The sequence below is a fragment of the Populus nigra genome, chromosome 1 (genome assembly GCF_951802175.1).
Source record: "Populus nigra chromosome 1, ddPopNigr1.1, whole genome shotgun sequence".
Classification (NCBI taxonomy): domain Eukaryota; kingdom Viridiplantae; phylum Streptophyta; class Magnoliopsida; order Malpighiales; family Salicaceae; genus Populus; species Populus nigra.
Genome location: NC_084852.1, coordinates 28,104,263 through 28,116,174, shown reverse-complemented (window position 1 = coordinate 28,116,174; position 11,912 = coordinate 28,104,263).

Genomic DNA, 11,912 nt, shown 5'->3' with positions numbered 1-11,912 from the left:
TATATTATTTCTCATGTATATGGAAAATTATCCACTCACTTGACTCAAAAGCGAACAGGACTCAAAGGCAAATACCGAAGAAAATCCTAATGATGTCCCACGGGTAGAATTTTAGGATTATCTGAATATAAAAGGAGACATACTAAAAAACAACTCGAAAAGAACTTATAACTTATTTAATACACTTAACTAAGGATCTAACTCATAACCTTATATGTTTATGAACCAAACTAGTCATTTTTTTCCAAAAATCAAAAACTTAAACAGTTTTTCCAAAATTTAATTCATAAGGAAATAAATTATAAAACTTGATAATAATTTCAAACAACCCTTGATTATTCATCAAACCAATCTGAAAAGGTTAATATTACAGCTAGGGACCAATCATGAATTTTATCATATTTTTAGGGGTTAAATTGGAGGACCAAACTGAAAATATCATAAATTCATGACTATACTGGAAATTTTCCCATGATCCATCCTCAATTTTGTCTAGAATCTCGAATTTTCTCTAGGGACCATTCTAGAATTTTATCAAATTTTTAGGGGTCAAATTGTAATTTTGTCAAATTAGAGGGCCAAACCAAAAATATCATAAATTCATAACTATACTAGAATTTTACCTATAATTCATTCTCAATTCTATCCAGAATCTCGAATTATGCTCCAAGGATCATTATGTAATTTTTTCAAAGTCTTTCAACAAACCATAACTCAAATCATCATCATTACCTACAATCTTTCAAAATCAACTAAATAACTCATTATCCATAACAATTAACCTATAATATTCAAATCAATTCACCCATTAAACCCAAAACAAAATCTTCAAAACCCTAATTTTCAATAAAACAGAAAATCAAAGCGAAAAAAAAACACATTTATACACATCAAAATATAAATCTTACATTATAAATTTATTTTCTCTAACTCTCTTCTCCTTCCTTTATCTTCTCCTTTTTTCTCTTCTTTTTCTTCCCCCTTTTCTTCTCTCCCACTAGTTCTCACTCTCAATTTTAGATCCCTCTTTCCTTTTCTTTTATCCTATTTATACTTATCAGTTTTATTCAATTATCATAATACCCCTTATTCATTTATACTTACTTTAAGCCTTCATGAGCCTTGTTGCCTTTTCTAATTTATTTTTCAAAATATCATAAATTTATCTCAGCATCCTTTTCCTCTTTAGGTGGCACGTGTATGGTGGTTCAACATGGTTTAGTCCAAAATTGCTTTTCTTTTTTTCATTTCCTTCTTTTTTGTAACATCCCTATAATTATGGCATACTTTAAAAAAAAATTAGCAGAGTTTCCCTGTATTTTTAGATATCAAGTTATCAAATTTTCATCCACATTTTTCAATTATCAAATTTCACATAAGTCTCGAGGACTTTCTTATCTTATCACAATACCATTCTTCAATAATTAATTCACACACACATAAAATTAGGTAATTTAATATTACATATTATATTTAAATGTAATCAATGAATTACTCTACTAATTACAATTTAATTACATTACACCATCAAGAGTTTTGCAAATAGGAACAATGAAAGAAATCATTAATAAAATAAATACATAATTAAAGAAAAATTCATAATTTAAAATTTTGTTATAACATTAGAATTCGATAAACTATTAAAACGTTGAATTTGAAATTTATTTTACAAAACAAAATAACAAATCCATTAATTACAAGATGGTTTCCAAAAAAATATAAAGAATTATTCTACTGCTCAACCTGGTGCAGAAATGTACCGAAAAGTTTGTTTAACGCATAATTCAATTAGTCTAATAAAACATAATATCAATTAATTCTTTCTTTCCTTTTTATTATAAATGCTCATAAAACCATTAAATTAATTCATCCATCTCACAACACATCTTAATTAAAACTTTAATATAATACTCAATAAAAAATAATCAAGATATCAATTTTCAAGTAAGAAGAAATTAAATTCTAAACGTTACATATTAATCAAAAACATAATTCTTTTTAAAATTCATTAACCACGGCACTAATTTTACTCATAAAAAAATATTTTCATACCCACCCATTCAACAAAACACTAATTTCATTAACCTAGGATTTAGTCTATCAACTTGCCCATTCACTCATATAAAAAAATATTTTCATACCCACTCATTCAATATAGTACTAATTTCATTAATCCAGAAATTAGTTTCTCTTTGTGCTCATTCAACATGGCACTAATTCCACTAATTTAGGAATTAGTTCATCGCATCACATATTTGTTTTCCTCAAGAAACAATATAACTAATTGTTAATTAATTAACCACAACTCATAAAAATTAAAATTAAAATACAACTTAACCATTAATAAATTCAAGGCTTCACGTATGTATCTAATGCCTGAGCTCGTGCTGAAGTATCCTATTATGGTAAGGGTCTGGCAATCTTTCCTACATCCGCATGAACATCACATCATTTCTTCTTCTTTTTTTACAAGAAATCTCTAATTTAACTTTTTTTTTAATTCAAGTTCAACTTTTATTATCATTATTTTTGTAACAATCCTGATTTTTCTACATTCTTTTTTCGCAATATATTGGAAATTTTCAGGTTTTTTTGTTGATATACCAGTTCCATCAAAATTTTGTCAGAGTCTCCTCTATACTGGTAGGTCCTAAGTTATCGACATATACCCTGTTTACACTTCTAATATCTCACATCTCATAACTCAAAATCACGACCCAATCATCCTGGGTCTCAACCCAATTTATTATCATCAACACAACACATCTTATTCAATAACATCATATAATGTAGTTCAAATGAAAGATCCAATTTCAACTATAAACATGCATGGTCAAATAGGTACTAAGAGTTTCAACCATTAGATTAAAAACATACATTCAAATTTATGGATTAATATTACATCTCAAGTTTTAGGAGATAAGTCTTTTAATTTACAAATAATTTACATGGTTAAAAGCAAAAGATAACTAAACTAGTATTACCCTTGACGCGACCCTGATGAACCTGAAAATAAAAATTAACATGTACACATAAATAGAAAAGATAGTAACGAGCAATAACAATGGCAGACAATAATCTCTACGGAATTTCTTTTGATATATAAAATTAGGTTTAAACCTCTTTTACAACATATATTTCCCATCTATTACCAATATCCATCTAATATCCTATCTCATTTGCCAAGAATAATTCCATCTTGGAAATCTCAACACAACTTAACGGTTTGCGAACATCATCTCCTTATAAATCAATTCTCACTTGATACCAATATATTCCTCTCTTGGTATCATTAGCTTATCTCATTCTTTTGGAATAATCAATCAATATTTTCCCTTTTCTGAATCTGTTGCTAGAAGGTAATCGCCGAAACTAATAAATCTCATTAATATCATTAGTCTTCTAATATTGGGCTAGACTAATCAATTTAAGAAATACTGGCACCGATGAAACTTCATCGATACCATTAGCAATCCAAACCTGGATACCTAATCAATGCCATTTGATTCTTCCATTCATACCGAACCCCTTTCATTTTTCTTATTAACATCATATGCATTGTAACCACGGTTGCCAAATATCATTTGCACACAATGTTAGTTATTGACATTACGGTCACTAAGCATCCTTCACATACCTTAGTCACCCTCATCACCGTGCCAAGTATCAATTTATGCCCTTAGCCACCATCATTATGGTGTTAAGTATCATTGTAATGTATCCTTAGCCACCAACACCATGGTAACCAATTATCTATCAATTCCCCTCCAATCTCCAAATCATTGTGTCTACTCAATAACCACATTAATTAATTTACTCAATATCTTAGTCATATATTACTTATTTTACTCATAACATTTAGAATTTACTACTTCTAACTTCAATCAATTAATTCACATAATCTTTTCAAAACTTAACTATCCGGCTAACTCATCTCGATTGCCAATAATTCTGGTAATTTCATATAATTACCCACACATTTGATTAACTTTCCTCGGTTACTAGTACATCTGGTAATTCCATACGAATTACCCAGCCTCCAGCTAACTTCTTTTGTTAGTCAATCAATCCTGTAATTCCATACGAATTACCCCATATCCAGTTAACTTCCTTGTTAACCAATAAACCCGGTAATTCTCTTAATTACTCAAGAAATTTGGCTAACCCATCTTGGTTGCCAAAGTCAATCCAGTAATTCCATACAAATTACCTAGTATCCGGCTAACCTCTTTTGTTAGCCAATTAATCTGGTAATTCCATACAAATTACACAACATCCGGCTAACCTTTTTTGTTAGCCAATCAATTCGGTAATTCCATACGAATTACCCACATCCAGCTAACCTCTTTTGTTAGCCAATAAATTCGGTAATTCCATACGAATTACCCCATATCTAGTTAACTTCCTTGTTAACCAATAAACCCGGTAATTCTCTTAATTACCCAAGAAACTGGCTAACTCATCTTGGTTGCTACAATCAATCCGGTAATTCCATAGAAATTATCCAGCACCCGGCTAACCTCTTTTGTTAGCCAAATAATTTCGGTAATTTCTCTTAAATTACCAATAATTCGCATTTGTAATAATCACTCAACTTATTCATTTGTTTCATTCTTTTAACATCAATTAAACACACAATACAGACATTTAAGAAAAACTAATAATTACAAAATAAGATGATGAATCACCTACTTAGAATAGGTGCATGTGCTGTCACTCCATGCAATTGTCCAGTCCCCACAGCTTCCCCTGTACCACTAGGGATTCAATTTTTATCAACAATATAACCAATATCATATCTTCATTTAATTCTCATTCAACTAGTATTCTCAAACCAATCACAAGGAATTTTCTTTAAGATCTCATACTCTTACTCATTTTCATGTTTATATTCATTCTTATAATTTTGTTATCAAAACCATCACTCAACATCAATTCCAAGCAAAGATTAAAAATTGTCTAATTCCGATCAATTTAGTTCAACCAACCCAGAACACTATCTAGTGTCTTAATCATAACTGAAGCTATAAAACTCAGTTTTGGACATGATTTATCTCTATGAAAGGCTAAAACATGAAAATACAACTTTTATGAAGAAACCAACTCCAAATTATTTTGTTTTAAGGCTCAAAATCAACAATCACAATAGCCCCTCCTTTATAGCTAAAATTTTGGACAACGAGGATTTCCATTCCTAGGAAATCCTTTTCAACTTCCAACTTATTTTTATGTAAAAACAACGTCATCCAAGGTCATTTGGCATCATTAAATCACAAATTCAAACCAATTCTAAAGCAAAACATTCAAACAATTTCCTTTCCTCTATAATATAGCAAGATTAGACCAAAAATAAGGAAACTCATTCCTTTTGGGATTTCTCCAATTATTATTTTTAATACAACAAAATGATAAACTATTCATTTTCTTTTGTTTTTCTCCTCGTGCGATTAAACATATGAGGCAAACCTTAACAATTAATATTCTTAGATCATTATCGCAACAACAATTTCACCCTACTAGTTGGAATCCATGACAATGTTCATTAACTAATAAATTTGACAAAAATACTTAGGCTAGCTTTAAATATGTTTTATTTTCCAAATTTCTTTCATTTAAATTTCTTCATGGTTCCATCCCATTTATATCCACACAACCAATAAGTTAGCTTTGTATTCAATCAACATATTCATATAGCAATGTTCCTTACTATTCTTACACAATAATCATTCTTCCCCTCGTATAAAGATACACAATTAATCTATAATAATACTAATAACAAGAACTTATTTTACCATTACATCTTCCATAAAACCTACACCCACACAATTCTAGTTTCATCAAAACATGTATTTAATCAAGCTTACTACATTTTGCCAAAACTAGCAATAGATTCAAAAGGCAATAAGTCATCAACCTCTAATTATTTATTTAAACCCAACGGTCAAACTACATAACATAGAGTTGTGCATAATATATCTTAACATAATAATGATCCAATGGTTATATCTCTCTAGATCTGCATAAAACCGAGCTTACCTGAAAATGGACAAGCTACTATTCAACATGCAAGAAACCTTGCCGGAGAATAAGTTTCCGATCTCCACCGTCCATAATGAAGACAACATCTAGTCACACCACATATCCAAGAATGAGAATGATCAAACGGTGGAAGAGGGAGAATCAGCTGGAGACCAAACTGCCCTGTAGGTGCATTTCCTTTTTGTTTTCCAGGAACTTTCCGATGTTGATTTTTGTCAAATGGATTGTGTTCCTTCCAATCCCTCCGGTTATTTAGTATAAGAGTGTTATTAGAACAACATATCTAAAACACAGCATGATCCAACGGTGGATTCCAGAGATATGGCCACTGGAGCATTATCGATTTTTCTTCAAAATCTGCAGCTCTCTTTCTATCCGCTTTTCTCCTTTTTTTTTCTTTTTTTAACTGGTGGCCTCTTTGTAGTTTTATAGGCACTTTTTTTCCATAATTACAATTTTATCCCTCATTCATGCCTTTATGTATTTTATTTTATTTTTCATGTAAACTATTTGGTTTATTTCTGCTTAAATCGCTAGTCTTTACCAAACTCCGATTAGGATGAGATATGTAACCAAGGTAGGAGAACATATTAATAGACTTCATGCAAAATTTCATCCCGATTCAACAATTGGATTGAGAGCTCTGCTTCCTAATGTAAACTTGTTCAGTTCATGACCTTTCATAAACAATCTAGATTTTTCTTATTCAATCTTCACAAAAAATCATATCAATTATCCTTTTAAACCTCTAATGTCATTTTATTATTTTGAAAAGTATTCATTAATTTCCACCTTTATTTATTTATCGGGCTTATTACCGTTTCAAAATAACGTCACTGATTTTTAATCGGTGCTCGCACCTTCAGTCCTACCCTTTTTATTGCATTATCCTTTATTATAATGCATTCTTTATTACCTCACTTATTTCCTAAAAATATTTTGTCATTTTTCTCATTATTTTATCCATCAAAACACGTTACCAGTTTCTCTGTCCTTATGAATTCTAAACCAAAATTCATTTTACGGAAGTCATCTCTTCCATTATATATCATTATTTATCTATTATTTCTAATCTTGCTTTCCATCACTCATTGAAATATTACCACTTTCAGTCTTACGTTTACATGAGGGTTTACACATCTACATATTTAAATTATAAATTTTCAGGGTTTTCACAATTTTCAAATCACAATTCTCCACAAACTTGTTTTATATACATTAAATTTTCGATTTCCTTATTTACTCTCCATTTTACCGAAAATAAAAACTAAACAGATAACATAGAAGTTTCTTATTCCAATTATCAATTTAATATTATTTCATTACATTTCTATCAATTTCCTTCCATTACATCAAGATTCCTAATTTCCTGATTTTCCCTCTCTTGACCGAAATTATTTAATAGATGGAGGGAAAAATTGTATTTTTCTTTCATTCTCTAATTAATCATTTCTTCAATTAACCAATACTAATGCAACCTCGTGCTTATGAAGGCATCACTTAACAATATTTATTCACAAATAAATTCCCTAAAATCTCCCATCATTGGCCGACCACTAACTCTATTTAATTATCAACATTTTTACTTTAATTACAACAATTTAATCACTTTTCTCTAGTTTCCATATTATAACCAAAACAAATTACAATAAATTTTTATTTTCCTCAAATTTGTTTAAGAACCGCAACAAGTAATTAAATCAATTAAGGACTTTAAGCCATTAAAAATTAGATCAAGACTATTAAGAATGCTTTGCCAAGCAAGTAATTAAACTTTAAACACTTTTCAAATCAAAGCTTTCAACTCCTATTCTTCTTGGCTGAACTTCTTCTCTCCCTCTCTACTCACCCACACTTCCTTCCAATTAATGCTTCCTAAGCCTGTTTAATGTTCCCTCAAGATATCCTTTTAAGATTTTATGTTTCCTTTAAAATTTCCCACCTCTTTCACATGTAAATGGTGGGTTTTTTTTTCTTGTTGCTCGGGCACACATATACACACTTACACACACACACACACAAACTTTTTACCAAATTCTTTCCATATCCTAAATAGTAAATCTCATATTTTTGGGATAAAATTCTTGGATGTCAACCCTACCTATATGAAATTTTTTACTAATAATTCTCGGATCCCAGATCCCGATGAATTCAAATTTCATTAAGTTACGTACTGATGATTTTATTTACAGGTAATTCACCCCCAATAAAATTTTATTTACATTTATTTTTTTCGAGTATTTTATGTATTTTATTTTGATATTTGCACAAAACATTTTACTTTGAATTCTCAATTCATCATCATTCTTGTAATTTAATTATCATTTCCCCCATTTTTTATAATATTTTCTTCTATTATCATCAAAGATTTTACTCGGGGTTTTACATCTTTTTCCTTGGATTGCGTGTTGGTCATACAATAAATCATACCTACCCTTCAATTTATTTATTTTTCTTGATTCAGTTTTTTTTCTCGTATTTGTAATTGTTTAATTTACATTTATTATTTCTAATTAAATTTTATTTTTGATTTCATCCATCGTCATTTAATTTTTTTAATTTGTTTTCAAATATAGTCGTTATTCTTTAAATTGCTGTTTGTTTTGTTTTGAATCATTTTCCTTGATTGATATGTTTTTTTAGTTTCAATTCCACCACTAGGTATTCATTTTCATTTAATTTTTATAACAGATTTGGTCCTAATTCTTTTAATTGGTATTTGTTTTTTTTTTATCATTTTCTTAATGTATTTATTTTTTACAATTTCATCCCTAAACATTTAATTTCATTTGATTTTTCCTTAAACATTTAATTTCATTTAATTTTTAAGTTGAATTTAGTTCTAATCCCTTTAATTGCTATTTCTTTTTTTCTTTTTCATTTATTTAATTTTTTTCTCAATTTCATCCCTCAATATTTGTTTGATTAAGAATCTTGCTTTTTTTTTTTTCAGGTTTTAATGGGGTCACTTTGGTCTCATAACCCGGGTAATGGATATAAAGGATTACCCCCAAGTTGACTTTCATCTTTTTTAAATATTTTTTTGCCGGTATTTTTTTCGCTTTTCTATTTATAGGGCCATCCAATTTTTTGTCCTAGGTCATGTGTTTGATTTTCTTACTCAAGTTGGTTGTCGGGTTCACTAGAGGTTTTTTTTGTTATCTTTTTGTTTATTTAACAAGTTTTTAAAATTTATATTTTTAAATTGGCTTATAATAAAATTCTTGATAGTACCAGGATCCAGGTTTTTATAGGTTATAAGCTTTTTAAGATTTGATCATGTTTAAGATATTTGTCCGGGTTTGCTTGGTTTTTACAGATGTTTTTAATTTTACCCCTTATGATTTTTTTAATCTTTAAAATTTGATCTTTATTCTTTTAATTGATATTAATTTTATTTGGGATTATTTTTTTTATTTTTTTCATTAAATTGCATCCTCCTTGGGTTTTTTTCTATCAGATTTTATCTCAATTTTTTTTGTTGCTTTTGCAGGATCTTTTATTAATATTTTTCTACCAATCTCATTCTTCAAAATTAAATTGGTTGATAATTATGCTTCTTGATCAAATTTGAATCAAAACTTTTACGGGATGCAACTTTTAAAGATTATACTATGTTTTTTTTTGCTTTTGCTGGTTTTTTATTAGTATTTTTCTACCAATCTCATCTTTCAAAATTAAATTGGTTGATAATTATGCTTTTTAATTGAATATGGATAACAAATTTCACGGTGATGCGCGGGCAATATATCTATTATTTAACTATTTTTGTTCCTGTAATTAGATGACTTCCTTGAACTAAAAAAAATTTTATTTTACAATTTTGGTGAATTACTGTATCTATTTTGGGGTATGATTCTTTAGCAGTATGGTACTTGTAATGGAAAATAAACCAGAGATTGTTCTCTTATACTTGAATATTTTAGTTGCTACTATTTAAATAAGTGTAAAATTGTGTGGAATGATGTTGCCACTATCAATATTATTTTTTGATTACTAGTTTATTTGTCCGCGCTCCACCGCAGGCTGAACTATGTTCTTAAGAACATAAAAAATATCAAGAGCGCGGAAATTTTTTTGCAGTGCCATAAATCCGAGCAAGAGGATAAATCTTTAAATCTCTTATCTTAGATCTTTGCCTAATGCAAGTTTCTAATAAAATATATAAAAGAAACCTGGATGACTGTTTTTTATTTAAAAAAACTAATGTTGGACAATAAAATCATGAAAGAAATAAATAATAATAAAAAATAAAAGAGAATATAAAGCCACGTAAACTTTTTAAACCAATTACCTGGGATATTAGATGGAAAATACAATACATGAAAAATCAATGAAACTCAATTCCCAACAAATCTAACATTGAATGATGAATTGTCACTATTATTGTTCTAACTGCTATTACCACCACCACCATTATTACAACTATCACAACTATCATAACTACCATCACCACTACCACTACTACTAATATCACCCCCCACCACTACTATTGAAATAACAAAAATCATAAACTTGTTATTATTATGACTTGCTATTGTAAAGAGAGCTGGTCAGGGGGCTGGCGGTTGTTTAAGAGAGATGAGAAGAAGATGAAAAATAATGGGAGCTAGGTTTTTTTTGTTTATATGATACTCTATTGTGTTTTGAAAAGAAAATTTTTTTTAGTTATTATTTCAAATATAATATAAGTCTTGTAAATAAATATATATTTTTGTTGACTTTTTTTTCTAGCGTCAACTTCTAAGAATGTAAAATGTTATCTGCCTTTAAATTTCAGGTTGTAAAGTGAAAAAATGACAAAACTAAAGGATGCTCAGAGTAATTTATGAAAAAAAAAATTGATAATTGAGTTTTATAATTTGTTTAATTTTCTTTTTATGTGGTTATTATGGTCTAAAAAAATCCTAATATTGGTTTGATGCTTGATTTTACAAAAAAAAAATTATTTTATTTTTTTGTAGGTGCTCTTTTAGGTCCTTAATTTTTTTTCATTTTCATCATTCAACATCGCATTGATTGGAGATTGGATTTCATAATTTATCTCAATTTGCTTTTGATGCAATTATTGCAATCTCAAAATAATATTTTTTAAAGTGTGGTAATGATTGTTTTTTAAAGTGTTTTTTACTCAGAAATGTATTAAAATAATATTTTTTATTTTAAAATAATTATTTTTTACATCAGTATATTAAAATAATATGAAAATATAAAAAAATTAATCTAGAAAATATATATTTTTTAAAATACCTTTTAAATATAAAAACAAACAAGTCTTAAAAAGAGGAGGATTAAAACAATCTGGACTACCCCTTTCACTTACTGCCATTGAAATTCTCCCAAATAAATCAAACAAGGCTTTGCATCCAATATAGGCACGGGTGATAGGTATTTTTCTCTTCTTATAGACATTACAACCTTAAGAACAAACCATGACTGACTCGGGTGGTAGTCATGAGCGGAGTTGAGATTATTTGATAGGTGAAGCTAAAATTAATATAACAAGATATAATTTTTTATATGTAAAGAAACTAATATATAAAAGTAAATCTAACATAAAAAATGAGATTATTGCTTCCTAAAGAAAAATACTTACACTGAATTAAAATTAAGTATGTGCTTTTCAAAGAACTCAATTTGGTTAGAAAGATTTTGTCTAATTGTATATGGGACCTTGTGATAATAAGGTACATATGAGAAAAAATTGATAATTTTAACAGCTCTGTTAAAAACAAAACATAAAAAAATCCAAGTATAATCGAAACAAACCCATAAAATATATCAAATTAATTAGAAAAAACCAACCTTCACTATAACAAGAAATTAAAAAAATGGTAAAACTAGTAAATCTATTAAAAAAAAGAAAAAATAGC